This window comes from Eptatretus burgeri, chromosome 11 (genome assembly GCF_056783735.1).
Source record: "Eptatretus burgeri isolate ZD-2024b chromosome 11, Ebu_testis_v1, whole genome shotgun sequence".
Classification (NCBI taxonomy): Eukaryota; Metazoa; Chordata; class Myxini; order Myxiniformes; family Myxinidae; genus Eptatretus; species Eptatretus burgeri.
Window position 1 is genome coordinate 331714 of NC_140971.1, and position 26016 is coordinate 357729.

The following is a 26016-nucleotide window of genomic DNA, read 5'->3' on the forward strand; positions in this document are numbered from 1 at the left end:
CACCCACCCTGCCCTGCTCCCCAAACTTTCTTCCTATGGTATCCAAGGCCATCTCCACTCATGGCTTGCAGACTTCCTCTCCTGTCACAACCAACGTGTGGCCCTTAATGCAGTTTTCTCATCCCCTCTTCCTGTTCAGGCTGTGTTCTGGGCCCTGTTCTTTTTCAGGTTTTCATCAATGATCTCTGTGACTGTCTGAAAAATCCTCTTTATTTCTTCGCTGATGACTCCATGCCTGGTGTTGGCTTAATGTTTTGGGTGACGGACTTGGGATCTTAGGATCCTGAGTTCAAATCCCACTCGGCTGTAAAATTAATACCAGGTGGGACTGACTCTGCCTGTCATCCTTCTGAAGTCGGCAAAATGAGTGCCAGCTTGCTGGTATTCTGTGTCGGAGTGGCGATCTGTCCAGGATTGTGTCCAATAGCCAAGGAGACTGTTTTGGCAGCACCAACGCTCTGCACAGAATATGGTCCCAATGCATGGATGATGACTACACCCTCTGCCATACCATCTGTCATCCCTCAGAATGGAAAGCAGTTGCCGCTTCACTCTCTGCAGATCTGGATAAAATCACAAGCTGGTCCATCACGTGAAACATGTCTTTCAATCCTGACAAATAAACTCTGACGATGTCTCTCCGAAAGGAGCATTTTGACCACCCCTCATCTATTTTCTCAACAATCCTATTGAAGAAGTCCTTTTATTCAAGCTTGGTTCTCACTATCTCGGATGATCTTTCCTGGGAAAGCCACATTTCCAAGCTGGCCTCCAAAGCCCGTTGCCGAATGAGCATCCTCTGTCATGCAAAGTCCTTTCTTGGCACACCTGAGCTCCTGATCACAAAAAAATTTTTTCGTTCACAGCCTGATGGAGTACTGCTCTCCCCTCTGGGCTGGTGCTCCCACCTCTCACCTTTCTCAGATTCAGGGTGGAAACCAAGGCATTGAGGATCGTTGGTATCTCCCATGATGAGGCTGAGTCTTTGGGTGTCTCTCTCTCAATGCAGGCAGGTCGCTCATCTTTCTATCTTCTACCATCTCCTCTTCATCTTGCCCCTCACCCCCCCCCTCCCACGCCCCATCTGCGATAAGTCCCTCCCATATTTCCGCAGGGCACTCAAGGTCCGCCAGCAATCCCCTTCTGATAAAGCTATCAAAATCAAGAATCACTGCTCACCTTCACTCTTTTTCCCCACCTTTGGAATAAACTCCCACACCCTCTTCAATCCCACTATTCCCTCCAGGCCTTCAAAACAGCTGTTCTCCTCCATCTCTTATCTTCCCTCATCCAAAACCACAATCTTTTCTACCCCTGTTAATCCACTCCAAACCCACATCCTTCAAATTCCCAGCTTTCCTTCCTGAAAGTCATTGTCGTGCAAGGACATGAAAGTCTTTGTCGTGTCCATCTTGTTTACCCCGTGTATCCCTGCACCATCCTTCTCCATTCCACAGATCTCCTCATGTCTCTGTTCCCCACTGTTTTGTCCTTCCCTCTCCTGCCCCTCTTGTCTCCTGCTCCCCTCATTGTACTTTTTGTGTGTTTGCTCTTGTACGAGCCTCGACATTGAAAACAAAAAAGAAAAAGATGGGTACGGCTGGGCTGTTCTTGTTCTTCTTTCTTCTATCACCTGATATAATGTGGACGGGAGTGATTCATCTCACTTAATGTGTAATAGCCCCCATTAATCGGCAATTGTATTTCACACACCATGGTTTATACTAAACTCCCTTAAATTCACAACTTCCTTCCAGTTTGCTCTACTATCTCAACCAAAAACAATCGATTTTGGTGTGAAATCATTTTTATGCCATTTCATCATCCAATGGAAAATGAATGGAAGTTGTGATTCCACCTTATTTTAAACTCAAGTTTCTCAATCAATATTTTGTTTGGCTGTATCATTCCTGGCTGATGAATCCATCTTTGTACAAGCTTGAAAATAGTTTGTCAGCTGTTACTCACCTTTACATCTTTTATCGAATGATCGGTGTGGAGTACTGAACTGGCAACAAATTTTCGAATCACTAATTTCAGCTTTTTGACTCAACTCTGAGAATTATGTTCACAGGTATTCTGCCTCAGACTGTTAGACAAAGCAGTTTAAGTTTTACGAAATTCTTCACATCGATTATAATCGATATAATCACTGAACAACAAATTTCAAAAAAATTTTTTTACTGGAGATGTGTAAAGTGATTAAGACTAATTTGGGTACGCTGATTTCAAAAATCATAACCGTTTTGCTGTATCACGTCAGGATTTTCAGGAACAGAAATATTCCCATTGCCTAGAAGTCAGGATTTCAATGAAATTTACATATGTCTTTAACATGTCTATTTCGTACAATTGTTGTTAACTTGTGTTATATTTCTTTCTTTCAGATAAAGATGAGTAGGCGTTCCTGTACCAATCATCCTGACAACTTCTGTTATGTCTGTGGTCGGTATACCAAAAAAGATCAACAGCGAAGTATATCTACAGCAGTGAAAATGAAGGCCGCCTACTTTCACTACTTCGGGTGTAAGGTGGGGGACCAAGAACAGAGCTGGGCACCACACATCTGCTGCACAAGCTGTCACACAACCTTGACTCAGTGGTTGGTGGGCAAGCGCGCGAGCATGCCATTTGCGGTGCCCATGATATGGCGTGAGCCGCAGAATCATCATGATGATTGTTATTTCTGCTGCACAAGCATCGCCGGCTTCAACAAGAAGAATAAAGGTCACATCAAGTACGCTGACTGCGTCTCTGCTCGTAAACCTGTGCCTCATGATGACGAGAACCCCGTTCCAACACCTCCAGCTGATCAGAACATAGCTGTAAGCAGTGGTGAAGAGGATGGTGATGATGAACCTTTTGAACCCGACACTCAAGAATCACACCTTCTGAACCAGGGAGACTTAAATGATCTTGTAAGAGATCTCTCGCTGTCAAAGGCGAAGGCAGAGCTGCTTGGATCAAGGCTGCAGCAGTGGAATCTACTTGAACCTAACACCAAGATATCCTTGTTCAGAGCACGTCACAGAGACATGGCTGAGTTCTTTGAGATGGAAGACACGATGACATTCTGCAGTGACATCAACGGTCTGTTGAAAGAACTTGGGTGTGATCACGATCCTGCAGACTGGCGCCTCTTCATCGACTCGGGGAAGAACAGCTTGAAGGCTGTTTTGCTCCACAATGGCAACGAGAAACCATCAGTCCCACTGGCTCACGCGTTCGGCATGACAGAGACCTATGAGACTATGCGGCAGCTGCTTGATTCCATCAAGTACAATGACTTCAACTGGCACATCTGCGGAGACTTGAAAGTGGTGGCGCTGTTGTTAGGGCTGCAGTCAGGCTACACGAAATACATGTGCTTCCTTTGTCTCTGGGATAGCAGAGACGACAAGAATCACTGGACGAAGAAAGATTGGGAAGAGCGAAAAGAGCATGTACCTGGTCGACACAACGTGAAGCATGTCGCCCTTGTCGACCCAGCCAAGGTTTTCCTTCCACCACTCCACATAAAGCTCGGCTTGATGAAAAGTTTTGTACGGGCAATGGATCTGAATGGGCGTGGGTTTTTATACCTCAAGGAAAAGTTTGGCAACACCTTGTCGGAGGCCAAGATCAAGGCTGGTGTCTTTGTTGGACCACAAATCCGACAGATTATGAAGGACGAAACTTTTCCGACAATTCTAAACCCCAAAGAGCTGGCAGCGTGGAGGAGCTTCAAAGCTGTGACGGACAACTTCTTGGGGAACGAGCGCGCGGACAACTATGAAGAAATAGTGCAGCAGCTGCTGGAGTCCTTCAGGAAACTTGGCTCCAGGATGTCCCTGAAAATCCATTTCCTACACCAGCACCTGAACTTCTTCCCTGACAACTTGGGAGCAGTCTCGGACGAGCACGGCGAGCGATTCCACCAAGAGATTTCACTCATGGAGACGCGTTACCAAGGGCGGCACAACCCGAACATGATGGGCGATTTCTGCTGGTTCCTGCATCGTGAAACTGACACAGAGCAGCACAAACGCAAAGCCAAATGCCTAAAGCATTTTTAATTACATTTTAGTGGAGTTTTTCTGTAATTTCTATAATTTTGAAGCATTCATGATGAAATAAATGAATAAATGAATTTTTGTAAATTTCATTGAAATCCTGACTTCTAGGCAATGGGAATATTTCTGTTACTGAAAATCCTGACGTGATACAGCAAAACGGTTATGATTTTTGAAATCAGCGTACCCAAATTAGTCTAAATCACTTTACACATCTCCAGTAAAAAACTTTTGTTGTTCAGTGGAATTATACATAACATACATGCATCACAATCACTTTGAGGATGATCACGCAAACACACAAATTTTTTTTAAAACAAAATATACAGCAACATTATTCATCCAATGTGTGTGGAACAACATGAAGAGCCACATTCACTCAATCCCAGAAAGATGGGTTTTCATTTAGGAATTCTTATGATATGCAAAAATGAACTGATTAAAAGGTGGTGTCAAAGGTCAAAGGTCAGAGTCAGTGATACGTTTTCTTTCCCGGGATAATTTGAGAACGACTGAAGGGTTTATCATCAAACTTGGTACAAGTATATGTCATGATGCATATATAAATATATTAGATGATGGGGTCAATAGTTAAAAGGTCAAAGGTCAAGTCAGGTAAAAATGAGATATTTGAGAACAGCTGAAGTGATTGAAATCAAACTTGGTACAAGTATGTACCTGGTGTTGGCTTAATGGTTAGAGTGATGGGCTTGGGATCCTAACATCCTGAGTTCAAATACAATTTGGCTGTTTAATTAATTCCAGGTGGGGTTGACTGAGCCTGTCATCTTTATAAGGTTGGCAAATGAGTGCTGGCTTTCTGGTATTCTGTGTTGGAGTGGTGACTTGTGCGGGATTGTACCTAACAGCCAAGGAGACTGCTTAAGGAGCACCAATGCTCTGTGCAGAGTATGGACCCAATGGATGGATGGATTCTTATGATTAAATGGACACAAATTTTTGTTCCAAGTAAATCAATTATTCACTTTCCAATAAAGTACATCGATTATTAGCTTTCCAAGTGTTCCATTTTTCATTATTATGTGACAGCAGGGTTCCTTCAGAATGAATTGTGATAGATGAATGGATGCTTTTCCTATTTTTCTTTGGACTTGATGTTCCATACTCTTTCCAGAGTGTTGGTGTTGCCAAAGTAGTTTCTTGGCAAGGGTTATACTGGGTCGTTTTCCATTGCCTTCCCAGCATTGTTTGTCTGTGCTCTATCCTTTAAAATGCTGAGCATCAAACAAGGAAGCAACCAGTACCATTGCAAAGGTCTTTGGTATGACTCGGCCATGGTTTGAACCAATAACCACCCAGACTCAGAGTGGATGCTTTCACCATTAAGCCACTCTTGCAAAGTTGGAAATATTTGACTGCTGTTTCCATTGCAATTAATTCGAGAAAGACAAGTTTCTTGCAATGGTTTAAACTCGCTTACCGATATTAAAGATCCTGACCACATACAAATTTATGAAAACGTTTGCAATCAAGCCAAAAATTTGACCTACCTTTGCTTTTGTTCACCAGACTTTCAGTGCTGGTGTCTTTTTGCTCAGTTTCAGACGAGGACTAAAAAGGAAAATAGAAATTCCCACAACAGAACAACATATATCTGAGCCAGCATTATAGATGAAAAAAACTAAAAGACTTGGAAAGTACAAACACAGAATTGTGAAATTTTCAGTCACCTCAATACTCCACACCAAAATCTATTATTATCTCTGGATTCATTCACTCTCAATCATCTCTATCCTCAATCTTCCACTCCTTTTCCTCCCCATCCATCTTTCAAATTTCCCAACTCTACACTCATGGAAGCAAAGGTATGAAATTGAAGTGTTGGTGTAAGACCTGCAATTACATCTCTCTGAAAGGCAAGCAGTTTGTGCAATTATTTTTGATATGTAAGTGTCCTGGAACTCCATGCACGGGTTTCTCATTCTGGGACCCGATGCACGGGTAACCAATTCTGGCACCCCTTGCAGGGGTATCCCATCCCCCGTGTGCGAGTATTCTGTCCTGGGACCCCGTGTGTGGGTATCCATCCCGGGATCCCATGTGTTGTCATCTGTGCGCAATTATTCCGGGAGCCCGAGCATGGTTCTCTCAGGATTCCGCACATGGTTATCGAGGCACCCCAAATATGGTTAGACTGGTGATCAGATGCAGTTATCCTGGAACCTCAAACACAGTTATCGTAGGGTCTCAGAAAGTTATCCCGGGTCCTCAAAAGAGGTTATCCTTGGTATTTGACATCCCACAAGCATTGTCTTTTTCATCAAAATTACTACTGCCGATAAGTGTTTATACATGTGTATACACATATATATACACACACACACACACACACACACACACACACACACACACACACACACACACACACACACACACACACACACACACACACACACACACACACACACACACACACACACACACACACACACACACACACACACAGTGAAGTACCCGGTAATAACAGGGAAATTTGCCCTATTTTCCTCACGCGAGTAAGACTGAAGCATTAGTTGTATGGAGAAAATTAGGAAGGCTTCTTTTATTCCTCAGATTTATGGAAGGAAGGCTTTATGCTGCCGTAATCCTCAGAGAGGTCATAGTTGAAGGCGGCCTTGAGCCACTCAATGTTACCAGCAGCAGTGGCAACTGTCCTTGATGTCCTGCCAAAATCCGGACCTAGAAAGCTGGAACGTGAGTTTTGTGCTTCTCTCGCCCATCGTTGTGATGCTCTATTTGGAGATGAGCGACGCTCTCTCGTTCATGAGCGAACAAATCGTTCATGAGCAGATATTACAGCAGTAAGACGTCTGTCTGTCTGTCTGTCTGTCTGTCTGTCTCTCTCTCACTCTTTCTCTCTCCGCAGCTGACTCCGCTTGCCTGGCTCTTTCATGAGCAGATCTATCAGCAGTTAGCTGTTGCCGTGCGCGTGCAATTCAAGAATTCAAATAACAGGAGGACAATGTGTATGTTTAAAAAGTCAACGAATACGAACATTTTGTATTTTAAAAAAACTCTAGCGTTTTTAACCATGAAGCCTTTTGTTATGATTAATATGCTGGCACACTATTCGAAAGCCAAATTTTTAAAAATATATATATTTATATATTTTTTTCATTTTTATGGAAAGCCACTGAGCGCATCCTGGAGCTGAATGTTTGGTCTATATGTGTGTAAAGTTTCATCAAGATCGGTTCACTGGTCTAGGAGCTTATTGGTTACAAACAAAGAGACAGACAGACAGACAGACAGAAGGACTGCCATTTATACAGTAGATATATAAATATTCTTCTTCTTTCGGCTGCTCCCGTTAGGGGTCGCCACAGCAGATCATCCGCTATGATCCGCATTCTGATTTGGCACAGGTTTTATGCCAGATGCCCTTCCTGACGCAACCCTGGTCGCGTCTTAAGACACAGGGATAAGGATTGTATTTCGCCATGATTCCAGGCTGCCCTACACCCTCTCATAGCACGGCCCAGCATAGAGCGCTCGTCCTCAGGCAATCCTCCAACCCAAGCCTCCGAGTAGCCGGATTACAGGTGCACGCCACTACACCCGATGTATGTATGTATGTATGTATGTATGTATGTATATATATATATATATATATATATATATATATATATATATATATATGTATATATATATATATATATATATATATATGTATATATATATATATATATATATATATATATATATATATATATATATATATATATATATATATATACAGTAGATATATAAATATTCTTCTTCTTTCGGCTGCTCCCGTTAGGGGTCGCCACAGCAGATCATCCGCTATGATCCGCATTCTGATTTGGCTGATATATATATATATATATATATATATATATATATATATATATATATATATATATATATATATATATATATATATATATATATATATATATATATATATATATATATATATATATATATATATATATATATATATATATATATATATATATATATATATATATATATATATATATATGTATATATATGTATATATATATATATATATATATATATATATATATATATATATATATATATATATATATACACACACACCTGGTGTTGGCGCAGTGGTTTGGGCAGCGGCTTGGGATCCAAAAGGTCCTGAGTTCAAGCCCCGTTGGGCCACTGAATTAATACACCAGGGGGTTGACTCAGCCTGTCATCCTTCCGAGGTCGGCGAAATGAGTACCATGTACTGGGCCGGTGTATACCCCGGTTAAAATAGGTGTACCATATCCCTGCGTTGTAAGAGGCGACCAGGGTTGCGTCAGGAAGGGCATCCGGCGTAAAACATGTGCCAAATCACAATGCGGATCATACGGATGATCCGCTGTGGCGACCCCGAACGGGAGCAGCCGAAAGAAGAAGATATATATATATATATATATATATATATATATATATATATATACATATATATATACATATACACACATGTTAAAGGCGATGAGTGTTGTGTTTTATATCGTGCCTTCAGAAAGTTTGACACCCGTCTTTTGTCACGTTTGTTGTGTAACAGCCTGAATTTAAAATGGATTAAATTTTTTAAAAAAATTTATCACTCATCTCCTCAAAATACTCCATAATGACAGAGTGAAAACATGTTTTTAGGATTTTTTTACAAATTTATGGAAACTGAAAAGCTGAAATGTATTATGTCAATAAGTATTCAACCCCCTGAGTCAACATTTTGTGGAAGAGCCTAAGGTGGTGATTACAGCTTCCAGGTAGTGATTGGTAGAAGATTCGAATCGTCTTTGGTATGTCTGTATGAGCTTTGTACATCTGGATTTGGGAATTTTCTCTCATTCTTCCTTGCAGATTTGCTCAAGCTCTGTCATGTTTTTTGGGGAGTGTTGGTGAACAGCAATCTTCATGTCTTCTTCAGATTCTCAATGAGATTCAAGTCTGGGCTTTGTCTGTATGCTTGGGGTCATTGTCCGGCTGGAACATAAATCTTCACCACAGTCCAACTTCTTTTGCCTTCTTAAGTTGGTTCTCCTCAAGGATTTGCCTGTATTTCACTCCATTCATTGTTCCCTCAATCCTTACAAGTCTCCCAGTCCCTGCAGCTGAAAAGCATCCCCATAGCACGATGCTGCTACAATCATGCTTCCTGTTGGGGATGGTGTTCCATGGGTGATGAGCTGTACTCGGTTTGTGCCTTTGCAAACCCTTTGCAATCAGGCCAAAGAGTTCACTTTTCATCGTCAGACCACAGAATCTTTTGCCTCATGTCCTCAGAGTGTTTCCAATATGTTTTTGCAAACTCCAGGCATGCTGTCATGTGCCATTTTCTCAGGGGTAACTTCCATCTGGCCACTCTCCCATAAAGCCCAGATTTGACAAGTCCTGCAGAGACTACTGTCCTCTGTCAAGCAATCCCATCTCAGCCAAGGAACTCTGTAGTTCTATCAGTGGTCATTCGGTTATTGGTCACCTCCCAGACCAAGGTCCTTTTTGCACATTTCCTCATTTTGGTCGGATGGCAAGCTCTCGGAAGTCTGGGTCGTTCTTTCTATTTTCTAACCATGGAGCTCACTGTGCTCTTGAGAACTATCAACACTCAATAAATTGTTTTATTCCTTTCCCCAGAGCTATGCCTCCTCATAGTTCTATTTCTATGGACAGTTCCTTGTTCTACGGCCAGTTCCTCGGACTTCATGGTGGAGTTTCTGCTCTGACATGCACTGTCAGCTGTCGGACCTTATATAGAAAGGTGTGTTTCTTTCCAAATGATGTTTCTTTCAATTGAATTGGCCATAGGTGGACTCCAATCAAGTTGTCGAGATATCTCTTCTTTTTTTCTGTTGAAGGCTCCAGTCACGAACTGAATAGTCCTCGTCGATGTCAGGCCTTAAAATAAAGAGAAATAAAAGAGAGAGAATGTGAAGTGAGGAGTGAAAATGTATGAGTAAGAAAAGTGTTTGATGAAAAGTGTATGATGCTTGTTTGAAAAGTGTATGATGTTTCTTTGCAAGAAAGACAGATTAAAGTTAGCCTGGTAGTTATAGTTTGTGTGAGGCAGAAAGTAAGCCCAGCAATCCTGACGCGGAGAGTGCAAGATGGTTCCAGGCCCGACTTTAACACTCCTAAATCAAAGCGGTAGTACTACCCTGAGCGGTTGCTGTCCACAACCAACGACCTAAAAATGATCAAGGATGATCAAAGGAAATTGGATGCACCTGAGCTCAATTTGGAGAGCCATAGTGAAGGGGTTGAATACTTATGAATGCAATACATTTCAGCTTTTCATTTTTAATAAATTTGTAAAAATTTCTAAAAGCATGTTTTCACTTTGTTATTATGGGGTACTTTGTGTAGATCAGTGACAAAAAACTGAAATTGTATAAATTATGAATTCACGCTGTAACACAACAAAATGTGAAAAAATTAAGGGGTGTGAATACTTTCTGAATACACTGTATATATATATATATATATATATATATATATATATATATATATATATATATATATATATATATATATATATATATATATATATATATATATACAGTAGACTAGGCGTAAGTCGGCAGCGTGTAACTCGTCACTTCGCCTAAGTCGGCAGCGTCAAAAAGTCCCGAATTTATCTCATGTTAAGTCCCTATGAATAAAGAGTCATCCCTCTGTAAGTCGTCATCTCTAAGTCGTCACTTCGTCTAAGTCGTCAGATGTTGTCCGTTCCCACGTAATGGAAACTCAAGTAAATTACCACTCCTAACTCGTCACATGGAACTGCTGCCTCTGGAAAACTCTGGAACCCACCAAACCCATTCTGGAATCCAGGCGGGACCCACCGATTCTAGTCTCTCGGCAGCGCGAGCGTACATAACGTGAGCGTACATCTCGCAAACGTAGACAACACTGATGGTGATAATAGGCATCAGCCGCATGTGCATCAGACAGGACGGCAACCAGTCTGCCAAGTAAATGAAAGTTTTTTTTTTCGTCTTCGCCCAACTCTTTAGATTGGCATCTACGACATCGGTTACTACCTTGTGGAGGTTGGCCTGGTCCCTCACCCCCCCTCACAGATTACACAACACTTGACATTGGCTGGAGACTGAAAATCCCCAGATGACCTGATTTTTTGGGGACTATTCTGAGAGTCGGCTTCTTTGTCAAGCTTCTCTCTCGCCCGTTTGACATGAGAACTACTACAATAACTTCTGAAAGTTTGTGATACCTTGTCTTATGCGATTTAAGAGTTGCTGCAATACCTGAGCCATCATTCAACTGACTAATCGTGACATGGATACCAGAAGGAAGATTATTGGCATTGATAGCATTGAAGTCTTTGAGATCTCTCTCAAGTGGTACAAGTCCCTCCTCCTTAGGAGTTTGCAAGGCTTCTCCAGTTTTGTCCGATTGACAAAGACAACAGAGTCCCCAATTCATAATTTCGGCAGACATAGTTCGACACTCATATTATGTCAGCTCGTCGTCGCGATGAACTTTCGTCTCGTCATCACGGCGACACGATAACAGGCTGAGTCGCAGGTTCCGGATCCACTCCTGAACACGCAAGAACAGGGATAGGATAGTCTTGCGAGATAGGGGTGACGTCACAGCTCTGAATGGCATCATGCACCACCGGCGCTGCTGAACATGTCGACGCTCACAGACTTGGTATTATCTTAAAAATGAAACAAAAAGTTTATGACATTATGAGTCAAAATTAAAAACATTCAAAATTAAAAACATTCAAGTCTTATTTTCTAAATGAAAAACGGGTTCTTTTGATTGATAACCCAGGTAGTCCATGGAGGCCGTAGGCAGGCCATTTTTGAAATGACGCCACAAAACGCCGGGTTTGACCCCAAAATGACCTTCAGGGTGACCTTGAGGGGTGACCTTGATCTCAAATCGTTGAAATAAAATCAGAATCAGATTCCCCAACCCCAAAAAACCCAAAAAGTGGTAATATTCATGATTCTAGCCCTTTTGGTTTTTTAACTACGATTGACCTCAAAACCCGGATGTTGGCCATAATTGGATTTCACCAATATGGCAGCCCCGGGGGGCACCCATCTTGAACCCGTCTAAAATCGAAAAAGTATGGCATGGGCGACATATGGGCCAAATTTGGTGCGTTTGGAAGAATCTGAACCAAACAGTCTCTATAATGCCCTAACACCCCTGACTGCACACCTTCCTTGCTGGCACGCACGTGCTCACACCACACGGGTCATCCGTGCTGGTATGCATGCCCACACAGTTGTTGCAAACACACACAGCCCTGTTCCACAAAGGCCTACGCCGATGTGCATGCTATATTCCCTCGATGGGATGTATGTCTGACAAATTCTATACGTCGGAGTGTACAGTCTCATTGTCACGGAGACCCTCGTTGCTCAGTCACAAACCCTTACACAGAAGATCCTTGCCAAGTGCACACGATGCCCTGAGAGAAACTTACTTAGACAACCATATGTTAACATGGACGGGGTTCAAATCCATCTGCTGTACCTTAGCTCCTTGTGAACAGCCAGATGATGCAACTTGTTCACAAGACATTTCTTCAAATTCATAATGAACTCTGCCCTCCAACAAGTTTGTGATCATCATGTCAACACACCTTGTTTGTGCTGCAAAGAAAAAGGACACAACTGTTAGGAAAATAACTATTCCCCCTCCCTCTTCAAAGCCTCCTCCCCTCCCTCTTCATTAACAGTGTGGACCTCAAATATCCGGGGCCTTCGCTCAAAACTTTCAATACAGGTTGCTACTGACAAACCAGACATAATCTGACTTACAGAAACTTTCCTCCCCCAAGACGTGTCTGACTCCCAAGTATCTCTTCCAGGTTACTCCATCCTCCGGTATTTCAGACCTGTGCATCGTCCTGGTGGAGGAGTTGCTCTCTTCATCAAAGACTCCATTCCTCACTCTCCATGCACGACCCTCACTCCCCCAGTGACCCCCAGGAATACCTCTGGCTAAGGCTTCCCCTCCACTCCCACCTCATGTTTATATGTGTATTGTACCGTCCACCAAACAGTGATGACTCCATCTTCACCTCACTATCCAAAAACATGGACCAACTTCTATCTTCTCATCCAAACTCTCTCTTCCTCATATGTGGCGACTTCAATTGTCATCATGCCAGTTGGCTAGGTGTGGGTACCTCTCTCACCTGTCATGGCACTTCAGCAAAAGCTTTCTGCGACTCATTGGGACTGACTCCAATTGGTCAATTTCCAGACCCAGATCTCAACAAATGGTACTCCATTTCTTCTGGATCTGATTTTGACAAATTTCCCTGAAAACATCTGCTGTTCATACTTCGCTCCAATCGGTTCTTCTGACCAGGTCCTTGTCAAAGTGAACATCTCTCTGGCTATTATCAGAGAACCACCTCACCGCCGCCGAGTCTGGCGTTTCACTCAAGCCGAATAGCAGGGTCTCCAAGCAACTATCAAACTTATAGACTGGTCTCCTATCGCTACTTTCTCCAACATCAAATCATCCTGGGAATTCTTTCAAAGAAACTTGCTCTCTCTCATGCACAGATTTATCCCCTCTCGTCTTCAGTTGTCCTACCCTTCCTCCCGCCCTTGGTTCACTGAAGCTTGTGGTGAGGCAGTTGTCATGAAACAACTTGCCTTTGCCTCATAGAAAGCAAACCCAACTGAGGCTAATCTTAGTTCCTTCCATAAATCTCAGAACAAGTGTGTATCTACCCTCAGGAGAGCCAGAAAACAACATCTTTCAAAGCTCAAGTCCGAACTTTCAAACCTCTCTCCCTCCTCAAAATCCTGGTAGCATCTAATCAAATCTGTTTCTGGTGTTTGTTTCCCCTCCATCCCCTCCCTTTCGTCAAATGGCCGCACTGCTGATGCCACACCTGAAAAGGCTAAATGCCTAAACTCGGTGTTTGCAGCTAAATCTTTTGTCCAAAACCCATCGCTTTCTCCACCCACGTTACCCAGTCACACCCAGCTGTCCCTGGACTCTGTGTCCTTCTTTCCTGACAAGGTGGAGAGTTTGCTGTCAAACATCGACTCAGATTCTGCAACCGGTCCAGACGGCATCAGCGCACATGTACTAAAAACAAGCTCTTTTGCTCTTGCTCTCCCTCTCTCTGTTCTATTTACCCTCTTATTTGCTCAAGGCCATCTGCCATCTGCTTGGAAATCAGCAAACATCACTGCCCTGCATAAAAAAGGTACAAAAACAGATCCCTGCAACTACAGACCAATCAGCCTTCTGCCAATAATCAGCAAGGTTATGGAATCCATCATCGCTGCAGACAGTAAATCCGTCCTCTTCTCCAATGGCTTGATTTCCGATCTTCAATTTGGTTTCAGACCAGGTCACTCTACCCTGGATATGCTGCTTCTGCTCTCCCAACAATGGATGGAGGTCCTCAATGCCAGACATGAAATCAGAGCCATATCCCTAGACAGATCACGTGCTTTTGACATGGTCTGGCACCCTGCCCTGCTCACCAAACTCTCTTCCTATGGTATCCAAGGCCATCTCCACTCAAGGCTCGCCGACTTTCTCTCCTGTCACAGTCAACATGTGGCCCAAAATGGAGTTCTTTCATCCCCTCTTCCTGTCCAGGCTGGAGTTCCTCAAGGTAGCGTTCTGGACCCTGTTCTTTTTCTGGTTTTCATCAATGATCTCTCCGACTTTCTGGAAAATCCTCTATTTCTCTTTGCCGACGACTCCACCCTCTGCCGTACCATCTGTCATCCCTCAGACCAGCATAAAGCAGCTTCTTCGCTCTCTGCAGATCTGAGTAAAATCACAAACTGGTCCAACACGTGGAACATGTCTCTCAATCCGGACAAATCTCACACTCTCACTATGTCTCTCCGAAAGGACTATTTAGAATCCCTCACCCCATCGAGTTTCTCAACAATCCTCTGGAAAAGTCGTTTCTTTCAAGCTTCTGGGTCTCACTATCTGCCATGACCTTTCCTGAGAAAGCCACATTTCAAACCTCGCCTCCAAAGCCAGTCGCCGACTGTTAATCCTCCATCGTGCAAAGTCCTTCCTCGGCCCACCTGAGCTCCTGACCACTTACAAAGCTTTCGTCCGCAGCCTGATGAAGTATTGTTCTCCCCTCTGGGCTGGTGCTCCTGCCTCTCATCTTTCTCGGCTTCACGCTGTGGAAACCAAGGCATTTCGGATCATTGGCATCTCCCACGATGAGGCTGAGTCTTTGGGCCTCCCACTCTGTCACTGCAGGCTGGTCGGTGGTCTTTCTGTCTTCTACTGTCTCCTCTCCAGTCTCGACCCCCCTGCTCTCTCTGTGATTTGTCCCCACCACATTTCCGCAGGGCGCTCCAGGTCCGCCAGTAACCCCCTTCTGGTAAAACTACCAAAATCACGAATCACTGCTCATCTTCACTCTTTCATTCCTCTTTTTCCCCGCCTTTGGAATAAAGTCCCTCACTCTATTCAATACCATTCTTCCCTCCAGGCCTTCAAACCAGCTGTTTACTACCACCTCTTATCATCCCCCATCTAAATCCTCGACCTTTTCTACCCCCAATAATCCACCCAAGCCCACCTCCTTGAATTCCCTGCTTTCTTTCCTGAAAGTCCTTGTAATGTCCATCTTGTAATGTCCCCATGTTCCCCGTCCTATCCCTCTCCCTTCCACAGATCTCCTAATGTCTCTGTTCCCCGCTGTTTTGTCCTTCCCACTCCCGCCCCTCTTGTCTCATGCCCCCCTTCCTGTGTGTTGTGTGTTCACTCTCACACGAGCCTCGACAAGGTATACAAAAAAAAATATTCCAAACCACCTTCAACATTAAACATCAACTTCAGAAGATCTGATATCTAAGAGCCAAACAAACCCCTTTCACATTATTTCATGAAAGTAAACAATTTTTAAAGGATAATTCTTGCCGTTTTGTTGCACTGCTCAGTAAAATACTGTCTCGATATTACTGACCAATTAGCTTTTCCGCATACAACAGAAAATTAAAAGGTGAAAAGGGGGTCAAATATATGCAAATACAAGGGAGGGAGCGAGAGGGAGAAGGGGAGAGAGAGACAGAGACAGAGACAGAGAGACAGAGACAGAGACAGAGAGACAGAGACAGAGACAGAGAGACAGAGAGACAGAGACAGAGAGACAGAGACAGAGAGACAGAGACAGAGACAGAGACAGAGAGACAGAGACAGAGACAGAGACAGAGAGACAGAGACAGAGACAGAGACAGAGACAGAGACAGAGACAGAGAGACAGAGAGACAGAGAGACAGAGAGACAGAGAGACAGAGAGACAGAGAGACAGAGAGACAGAGAGACAGAGAGACAGAGACAGAGAGACAGAGAGACAGAGACAGAGAGACAGAGACAGAGACAGCGAGAGAAAGAGAGAGACAGCGAGAGAAAGAGAGAGAAAGACAGAGACAGCGAGAGAAAGAGAGAGACAGCGAGAGAAAGAGAGAGAAAGAGAGAGACAGCGAGAGAAAGAGAGAGAAAGAGAGAGACAGCGAGAGAAAGAGAGAGAAAGAGAGAGACAGCGAGAGAAAGAGAGAGAAAGAGACAGAGACAGCGAGAGAAAGAGAGAGAAAGAGACAGAGACAGAGACAGAGACAGAGACAGAGACAGAGACAGAGACAGAGACAGAGACAGAGACAGAGACAGAGACAGAGACAGAGACAGAGACAGAGACAGAGACAGAGACAGAGACAGAGACAGAGACAGAGACAGAGACAGAGACAGAGAAAGAGAAAGAGAAAGAGAAAGAGAAAGAGAAAGAGAAAGAGAAAGAGAGAGAGAGGGAGAGAGAGAGAGAGAGAGAGAGAGAGAGAGTGAAAGAGAGAGAGAGAGAGAGAGAGAGAGAGAGAGAGAGAGAGAGAGAGAGAGAGAGAGAGAGATTGTTATGGTTGTGGAAATTCACAGAACACCATTCAGGCTTCCCAGAGATCAGTAATGTCGATAAGTGTGTGTTCAGATTAGATTTCCCCACCGATGTCTAAAGGGGTTTATTCGTGTAACTGGGCTGTGATCTTTGAGTCAGTCATTATTCTTTTGCTACTTTATTTTGGAACAACCACTACTTCAACTACCACAACCGCCTTTCAACAACCACGCCATCCCCACCACAGCACCAACCACAACCACAATCTCAAGAACCATGCCATCCCCACCACAGCACTAACCACACTGCAACAACAACATCTTAACAACTCCCGCCCTGATATCCATCAGAACGAGTGAACAGAAATGACGGTTGGAAAACGACAACTGAGCCCAGCCGAGCTCTGTTGGAATTTTCCCTCAGAAGGGCGAAAAGAAAGAATGTCCGTGATCAGGCCAAAAGAGCGGGCCAACAGGAGCCGAGCCATACCCCCCTGGAATGTCCCCCCCCCCCCCCCGCGCGGCGAAGGGAGGGGAGAAGCGCCGGGGTGATAAAAGGCCAGGCTGAAACGCCAAGAAGTCAGTCTGGTTTCGCCGTGAAGTCTGGGAGTGGAGTCGAGCTGCAATCGTCTGCAATCTGGGAGTTGCAGTTTGGGAGTTGCAGTCTGGGAGTGCAGTGGACTCTGTCAGCGAGTGGAAAGAGAGTCCCTCTGCTTGGTCTCTCTCTCCTTGGTCGACGCAGGTGCCGGTGGAGTCGGAGAGGAGTCGCCAGCCGGATCGCCGTTGAAGGCACGTGTGGAGTCCAGCGGAGTGCGGGCAGGGCCACCGAGGGTCGCCAAACCAGGGCCCGGCGAGTCACGACGAGGGTGACAGGTAACCAGCACGGCCTCTCATTGAACTATTAAAGACCCACGAGGTCCAGTTCTGCCCTTCCCTTTCCTGGGGTCTCTTTGAATGAATGTTGTGGCGCTGTGTCCATCAAGTAGTGATCTGTTAAGTAATTTTGTACACAATAATTATAGAACGGTTATAGTTCTTTTTCTTGCTCGTTCCTGCATTGCTTTATTCGTGCATGATTGCATATGTTTGATTGCATGCATGCATGATTGCATACGTGTGTAACAAATAAATGTCCTTGTTTCAATGTTCACCAGTTCGTTGCATCCTTTCCCTAAATTGAGCTGCCGTATTGCATTCGGGATATTAGCGGACTTTTAAATAGCCGATAAAGTCATAGGATCCGGCGGGGCTTGGCGATATACACCGCTCGGCAAATCGCAAACGGAGTGAGCTGCTTAAGCGGCTCGTTTCCAAGCAGGTCCCGTCGAGGTGTAAATCCCCGGCATTTCTGTCTGTGCGCATACTTAGATAAATCGACAATTCAGCGATCGGACCCTGTCGCGCGCGGACAGAATAGTTGGCTGATTTTCGGTGTGATTAAAGACACACCCGTAGCTGGATTTCGGCGTTGATCCGAAAGCTGCGACTAGGTTTGCCACGTCCGGTGGGCGCAAGGCTGCAATTAGTTAAAAGCGGTCGCTCGCACGTCGGCGCGGCGGGAAAACTATAACAATATGTTATGCTTAATGACCACGTGCACACACCCCAAAAAAAACATAATAATATTTTTAGTACATCATGGGTGATGAAAGTACTGGTCAAGTTTCATCGGAATTGTGTGTATCATTTCTGAGAAGAAAGCAAATACCTCTTCGGGGGGGGCGGGGGGGGGACGACAACAACCCCCGTGAACTCCCTCTGTAGACTCCTTCAGAACCCGTATTTTTATGCCATCTTGAGGGATGAAGGTTGTGGTGAAATTTCATTGAAATCGTATGTGTAGTTTCTGAGAAGAAGTTGGAAGTATTTGTAGATGGACAGAGAGACAGATGGAAGACACGCCATCCCACAAGCTCCCTGGAACGACTTTACAGCTGAGCGAAAAACCATCCCTGGGAATATTATGAACTACAGCTGGAAAGCTGAACGGGGTTCAGTGACGATCCTGAAGAGGCCTCGGCACAAAACTGAGAACAGAAAACTTCACAGCTTGGTCCATTAATTGTGACCCCTTACTGAAATGAAGGGGGATGCTTTGAGCCTGCCCTGGGAGGACTGCATTCCACATTCAAAAACCCAGATATGTACACACACACACACACACACACACACACACACACACACACACACACACACACACACACACACACACACACACACCATTCAAAACCAACAGCTCATACATGCAGTGACCTTTGCAGCTCACTGGTTGGCTCTGACTGATTCTGATTCGTACATGCTGCAATCCCCTCAACAGCAGGGAAAGGTGGGGACGAAGGAGATGGTTGGGAGAGAGAGATAGAGGAGGGGAGGGGACAGAAAGAGGGATGAGGTGGGAGAGAGGGGGTGGGGATCACGGTTGATGTGACGCTCAACTTATCGTCCATCCGAGAGACAACCCACACAGTGATGAATCACCCAGCCTGTGAAACATCGGAAGAACAGTGTCAAGATAGGTTGGGATTCGAATCCAGACTACACAGAATGAGCATGCGTACTTCTCCGCTTTGCTGCCGTGATGTGGCGATTCTTTACTTCAGAACTAAAAGGATTTATTTTCTCATTGTGATCATATCATTTATTTTGTTTTCTTACCTCCAGTATTGCAATTGAAAGTTGAACGCACGAAGTACCTTTACCACGCAATGCACGAAACATTTGAAGAAACTTGTTGAAGTGAAACGTTTAATTTTTATTTGTATTCATCTACAAGCAAATACCACCCGTCGCTTCGCTGACGGTAATACTAAAGGAGGGAGAGGGTGAAAAAGAGGGAGGGAAGAGGGAGAGAGAGCAGGGAGAGTGAAGAGATGGAGGGGAAAGGAGAGAGGAGGAAGGGAAGACAGTGTGAGGTGAGAGTAAGGGAAGGCAGATGTGCGGTGGAGTGTTAACTACAATTCATACCATGTCATCAAAATGATTCTGTATAGAAAAACAGTGAAGATGAAAACAAAATGTCTGAAATCCATTTTCTACGAACCATATGATAAATACCACCCAGAGACAAACACCGCTCGGAGGCGATGGGGCGACGGGGCCCCAGGGCCACGGTCCCCTCGCTCGGGGCACTGGGGCCTTGGGCCACTGTCCCCTCGCTCGGGGCCCCAGGGCCACCATCCCCTCGCTCGGGGCGTTCAGGGCTACTGTCCCCTCGCTCAGGGCGCCGGGGCCACGGTTCCCTCGCACACACCAGGGAGCGCCAGGGTCATGCTCCCTGGCAAAAGCGTCCACAGAGACGTGGCTTAAGCACTCATGCAAGCACTCTAATGAAATGGTTGATAAGGAATGGTTGGCCAGGTTGTCACTGCGTACCATAAAGGAAACCTTTAACTTTAAAGCCCGCCTTCACCACACACACAGTAGTTAATAAAACAAAATGAATTCATTCAAAAAATGACTTCATCCACAAAAGTGTTGCTGCTTAATGCAGAACAACCCTGGAAATATTGCAAAGTTCAATCGCCCGTGAAATTAATATTGCAAAAAATCCGCCATTTTGCCTGCTCGTCTGTGCACATGTCGCGTCGAACCTCGTTACCACGTCCGTGCAAACGTTATAACTTTTTGTGAAATGTCCGTTTTCACCAGATTTGCTTTGATTCCCCATGGTGCACCTCACATAACCTCTAAAAATATAGACACAGCTCTGGAAGATGCTATGGATAGGCAGACACTCTGCGGGAGATTGTGCGAGGTCTTACATTGAATGCATTAAATCTTACAGCTCAATGAAGCCGCTTAATTTTGTTATATTCCCAATTTTTTTGTTCACTCAATGTAATCCTCCACACAGTAAAAAAAGATAAGATGAATAGTTGAGAAATTACACATTTTCTTGTGTATGTATGGAGAAGGGGGGAACATAGCCTTGCTTGCTTAAAGTAAAGAGGTAAATTGGTTTCGATACGACTCGTTATTTCTTTAAATTATAAGATTTCATAACAGATCTCGACACTTCTAGAGTCCGGACAATATCCGATCCGAAAAAGCGAAATAATATTTTGATGATATACTTTCATTCGTCCGTGACATAGGATCATGGAAAATCGCATCATACAATGCACGAAATCACGCCAAGCTCCGAATATGAAAACTTATAATACTTACAAAAACTATGAACAAGCATTCAATAATGCGAGTGAGGAAAGAGAAAAATAAAAATAAATATACCCATCAGAGATGGGGAATCCCCCGCCATTGAAATAAATGTTGACGCCCAGCCAGCCGGACGGATGGACGACCCGGGTGACAACAATATCCCCCTTCCGCCACGCGGCGGGGGATAAAAACTTTATCCTTAAGAAATCCTTGCGGCCTGTTCCAAGTCAAGGTAAGGTTGAGCAGGCCAAAAAACGTGGCAGCTTCAGACCCCAGCGAGGTTACCCAGGAAACGCCTTAAGACCCAGAGAGCGAGGTGGCCGAGGATCGCCTGATGAAGGATATAATTAAGTAAGGCCATTATTTATCTTCAAAAGGGGTGTTTTCCTTCACCCAAACATCCAATTTTCACTCGTGCATTTCCTTGAAGTTTTCTTTATATGCATGCAAAGTTTCAGGCCGCTAGATTTTATGGTTTTGGAGTTATGGAGGACACAGGCGCACGCACGCACACACGCACACCCTTTTATCAGTATAATGAGATAAAACGGGACTAGTCTTGAAGATTTGGACCCAGTCAGATGGATACTTTATTCTATTTTATATTTATTTAGTCAACTGCTGATTTAGCTATTCTTCACAAGTGTCAACACAAAAATAAATAAATAAAAAAACTGTACTCCTCTCCCCTCCCCACTCTGCATACATGAAGTGTCTTTGAACTTTAATGGTTGTAAAAATTTTTTTAAGGTAATGAAAGGGACATGAGATAGAGCACAAACAAAGGAACTACTGTACATTCATTCGCCAACAATGGGAATCTATCATTCCCAATAATGTGTGAAGAAGGGAACATCCAGAGGAGATTGATTTATCGGACAAATACAAAAACAAATACACCAGACCAGTTATAACTTGTGCTAACCAATGATCTAACTGATCTACTTAACAGCTAACAACTTGATTTTTTTTCCGCATACTGTTATAACGTTTCTCTGCCTTTTGGCATGATTAAGTTTGTCCGTTTTACGTGTGGGTGGCATTATGAACTGTTGTGTCTACGAGATATTGCAGATCTTGTATTCAAAGGTCTCTGTATGTCATTTCCTGTTTGATGAAGATTCATTGTTCAATTTAGTTTCATTCCCGTGTGCAGGTCTGATCACTACAATTAACAGTGCATAAGAAACAACAAAAGGGTCATCACAGGAGGTAATTAGACAGTGGATGCAAACAATGACTCGTCTCGGCTCAAAAAACACGAATGGCTGAAATGAAATGCGACAACTAAATCGGAACACAACAGGGTCCCACGATTGGTAAAAATCCGCGACAATAGAGTGTTTACTGTAATGTGCTGCCACGTTACTTTTATGCTTTGGGTAGGAACACTCATTTGAAACCATTGGGTGAATTTGATTGCATTTATGGCGGATTATGATGGGTTGTTTTCACATTTGTGTATTTTCGGCTGCACGTCAGGGGCCGCACTTTCAGCTACCTGTGGCTCACGGGCCATGCAATGAAGAACAGAAGATTTATGCTCTTTTTACACTCCCTTCTGTCCAGCACTGTAGCTTCCCATAATTTTTTTTTCCAACAAGTTACAGTCCTTCAAGTCCTGTCGACACAGATCTTTGAGGAAAACTTAAGCCTTCCAAACTTATGGATGCCCTCATTTCTTCTTCTTCTTTCGGCTTCTCCCGTTCGGGGTCGCCACAGCGGATCATCCGTATGATCCGCATAGTGATTTGGCACATGTTTTATGCCGGATGCCCTTCCTGACGCAACCCTGGTCGCCTCTTACAACACAGGGATATGGTATCTATTTTAACCAGGGTATACACTGGCCCAGTACACTGGTACTCACTTCGCCGACCTCGGAAGGATGACAGGCTGAGTCAACCCCCTGGTGTATTAATTCAGTGTCCCAACGGGGCTTGAACTCAGGACCTTTTGGATCCCAAGCCGCTGCCCTAACCACTGCGCCAACACCAGGCTTGATGGATGCCCTCATCTGGAACTCCATAAAGGATTGACTTGGGCAGATGCTCGTCATCCATACAGGCCATATGCCCAAGCCACCACAATATTCACCACTTCAGCGTCGCCATGATACTAACGGGCCGAGCCATTTGTGTCAAGAACGTTGTCGTGCTTGTGAACCCCAATGATCTTCCACAGGCACTGGAGATAAAAAAAGAGTTCAGCCTGCACTCCTGCTTGGTCTACAAAGTCCACATTTCAGCAGGATAGAGAACTATACTGAGAACACATGCTTGGTATGTGTGTAGCTTTGTTTTGGTCGTAAGGCTATTGTTATTCCATGCTCTTTTTTGCAAGCTGCCAAATACTGTAGCAGCTTTGACAATATGCACTGAAATCTCTTCATCTATCTGAGTGGACTGGGTGTGTATAGAGCCAAGGTACGCAAACTGTTCAACTTATTGCAGCTCTGTGTACGCCCGTGGCATATAATGCCGCCTTCATTCCTGAAATTTAAATTTTCACCACTCGTGCAATCAAATTCACTGCTACCAATCGAACACACTACCTCCCTCTTGCAGTGGAGGCTGGAGTGCCCCAAAGCAATGACTTTGGTCAAATCGCATTGCTCATTAATAGAAGCAACCTTTCTGATGCTCTGGAAATCCATTTCTTCCTTTTTGGCAGACCCCAGATTGTGTCACACAGTAGCCACATCCCAATATGATAGGTTGACATCAGCTGCATCATCAGCGGATGCATTGAGCCAAAGTACAGTAAAACGGCAGAGGATTCACTTTCATAAAATGTCAAAACAATTTTGACCTTACAATAAAAACTCATGAGCAAACAAGGTGCAGTGAGTGGTAACGGAAAGGTTCACCAGCAGATGGAGGATGTTCTTCATGTGCAAGTCTCTTGATGAGTTCTGCTTTGTCTGCACTGCTAAAGGGGGTTGGCACAAGGTCTTAGGCAGAGCCCAGCAACTGCAAAGACAAGAACACAGGATATGTGGCAAATGGGAAAACTACAACGGCACTCGGTCGAGCAATCATCTCCGCTAGTCTAACCAGTTTACGTTTTGTATCCCACTGATAGGCCGGATCAGGATCCGGATATTTACCAAAGTATAATCGGCTTGTTCTCATCACCTACCCAACCCATCCACCTCATTTTGTCAAAACTCATCCACAACTTTTTGAAATATCGTGCTACACATTGTTTTTGGCCTCATCTCTCAATGGTGAAAAAAAATCACCAAAAAATTTCATATCTGCATCCGATCTTCACCAAAATAGAATCAATTCATCCTTGTCACACACACACAACCTGTCCACAAAGGTTTGACTGACTGTCGACAACTGTTCGAGAAATCCAGCCAGCAAACAAACAGGGATGAAAACACAACCTCCATCCATCTTCGGTAGCACAGGTAATAAAATATGCTGAGAAGAATAAAAAAAATTGAAATCTTACTTTGAAAAGCAAAAACATGAAGAAAAAAAAAATAAAGGGCTGACATTTCTACATGTTCAGAAGAAAGTTAAGAATTCTTATCCTCCTTGCTCATCAATAAATAAAACAAACATTCAGGAATATCCTGACCAAGTCTGTTATCGAATATTTCACACAAGAGGCCATTCTTGAACTACTTTTCACAAATGATCAACAAGCACAGCATGATGAGCTTAAAGACCCTGGAAACAGACCCTTCATGGCAGGCAAGATAAAAATGGCAAATCACAATAATGGATGAAGAACTTCGTAAATACATCTCCACCCAGGGGATGAATCTCCCAAATTGAAAAAGTAACCCCATGGGGAACTGGCGGCTATCGTTTTGGAAAAGAGAACAAATAACCATTTTGAGGGGGCCAAATTCCCCCCTTACCATAGACCCAATTAATGAATGCAAATTTTGAGACAGTCGATAAACTTTAGTGCATCACAGTTGATGAAGATTGTGGTCAAGTATCATTGAAATTGTGTGCAGTTTCCAAGGAGTGAGCAGATACCTTCTTTTGGGGGGGGGTGGGGGTCAACCACCCCCACATGGTAGACCCCCTTGATGCGCAGCACAGATTTTTATGCAGACAATAAGCTTTGGTATATCACTGGTTGTGAAGGTTGTTGTCAAGTTTAATCAAGTTTGTGTGTGTAGTTTTGGAGAAGAGAACAAATAACTATTTTGAGAGGTTAACCCCTCCCCGCCCCCTCCCCCTGTCGACTCTCTTCATGAGCACAGATTTTGATGTGGTCGATACACATTGGTGCAACATGCGTGAGGAATGTCGTGGGGTCAAGTTTCATCGAAATTCTGTGTGTAGTTCAGAGAGCAGAGCAAATAACTATTTTGGGGGGTCAGAACCCACCACCTCCCCCCATAGACTCCTTTACGAGTGCAGGTTTTGACGTGGTCAATATACCTTCGTTCGGCATCAGATATGAAGTTTGTGGCCAAGTTTCATCAAAATCGTGTGGTTCAAGCGATAACGACTGAAATGTTTACGGACTGACTGACTGAGTGAGTAAGTGACTGATTCACTCAATCACTCACCAACAGACTGCTCGATCACAGAAGATCACCTGACTAAACAAATGTTAACGGACATGAGGATGGACGGCCGGACACATGGACACATTCTCCAAGCATATTTCAGAGGAATAACCCAAAAATCAGCAGGATGAAAAGCAAAGAACCAAGACAAGTTGCACAATTTAACACTAAATAAAATCACCTTCTGCACCGTTTTGGCAAATTCTTCATGCGTTTGGTTTTCCTTCTTTGTTACAACAGGTAGCCACCTGAAAAACAGGGTAAAATGGTTGGGTCATCATGTTATAGTGTAAAAACCATTACTGAAGAAACAAAGTTGAGGTTTATAACAACTTTTGCACAAAATGGGGGAATAAATAAAATAAAATGGGAAAA

At 44.0% G+C, this 26016-nt stretch overlaps 1 long non-coding RNA gene across 2 annotated transcripts in view; it reads right to left on the bottom strand.

Annotated features, from left to right (window-relative positions):
* Positions 1-26016, bottom strand: part of LOC147016257 (uncharacterized) — a 42568-nt gene that overhangs the window by 15600 nt on the left and 952 nt on the right. For both annotated transcript variants that reach the window (XR_015049014.1, XR_015049013.1), the window contains exons 2-5: positions 25823-25889; positions 23968-24070; positions 12582-12700; positions 5564-5624 (exon numbers count right to left, since the gene is read on the bottom strand). This is a non-coding gene — a long non-coding RNA (uncharacterized LOC147016257). The remainder of the gene's footprint in view (positions 1-5563; positions 5625-12581; positions 12701-23967; positions 24071-25822; positions 25890-26016) is intronic.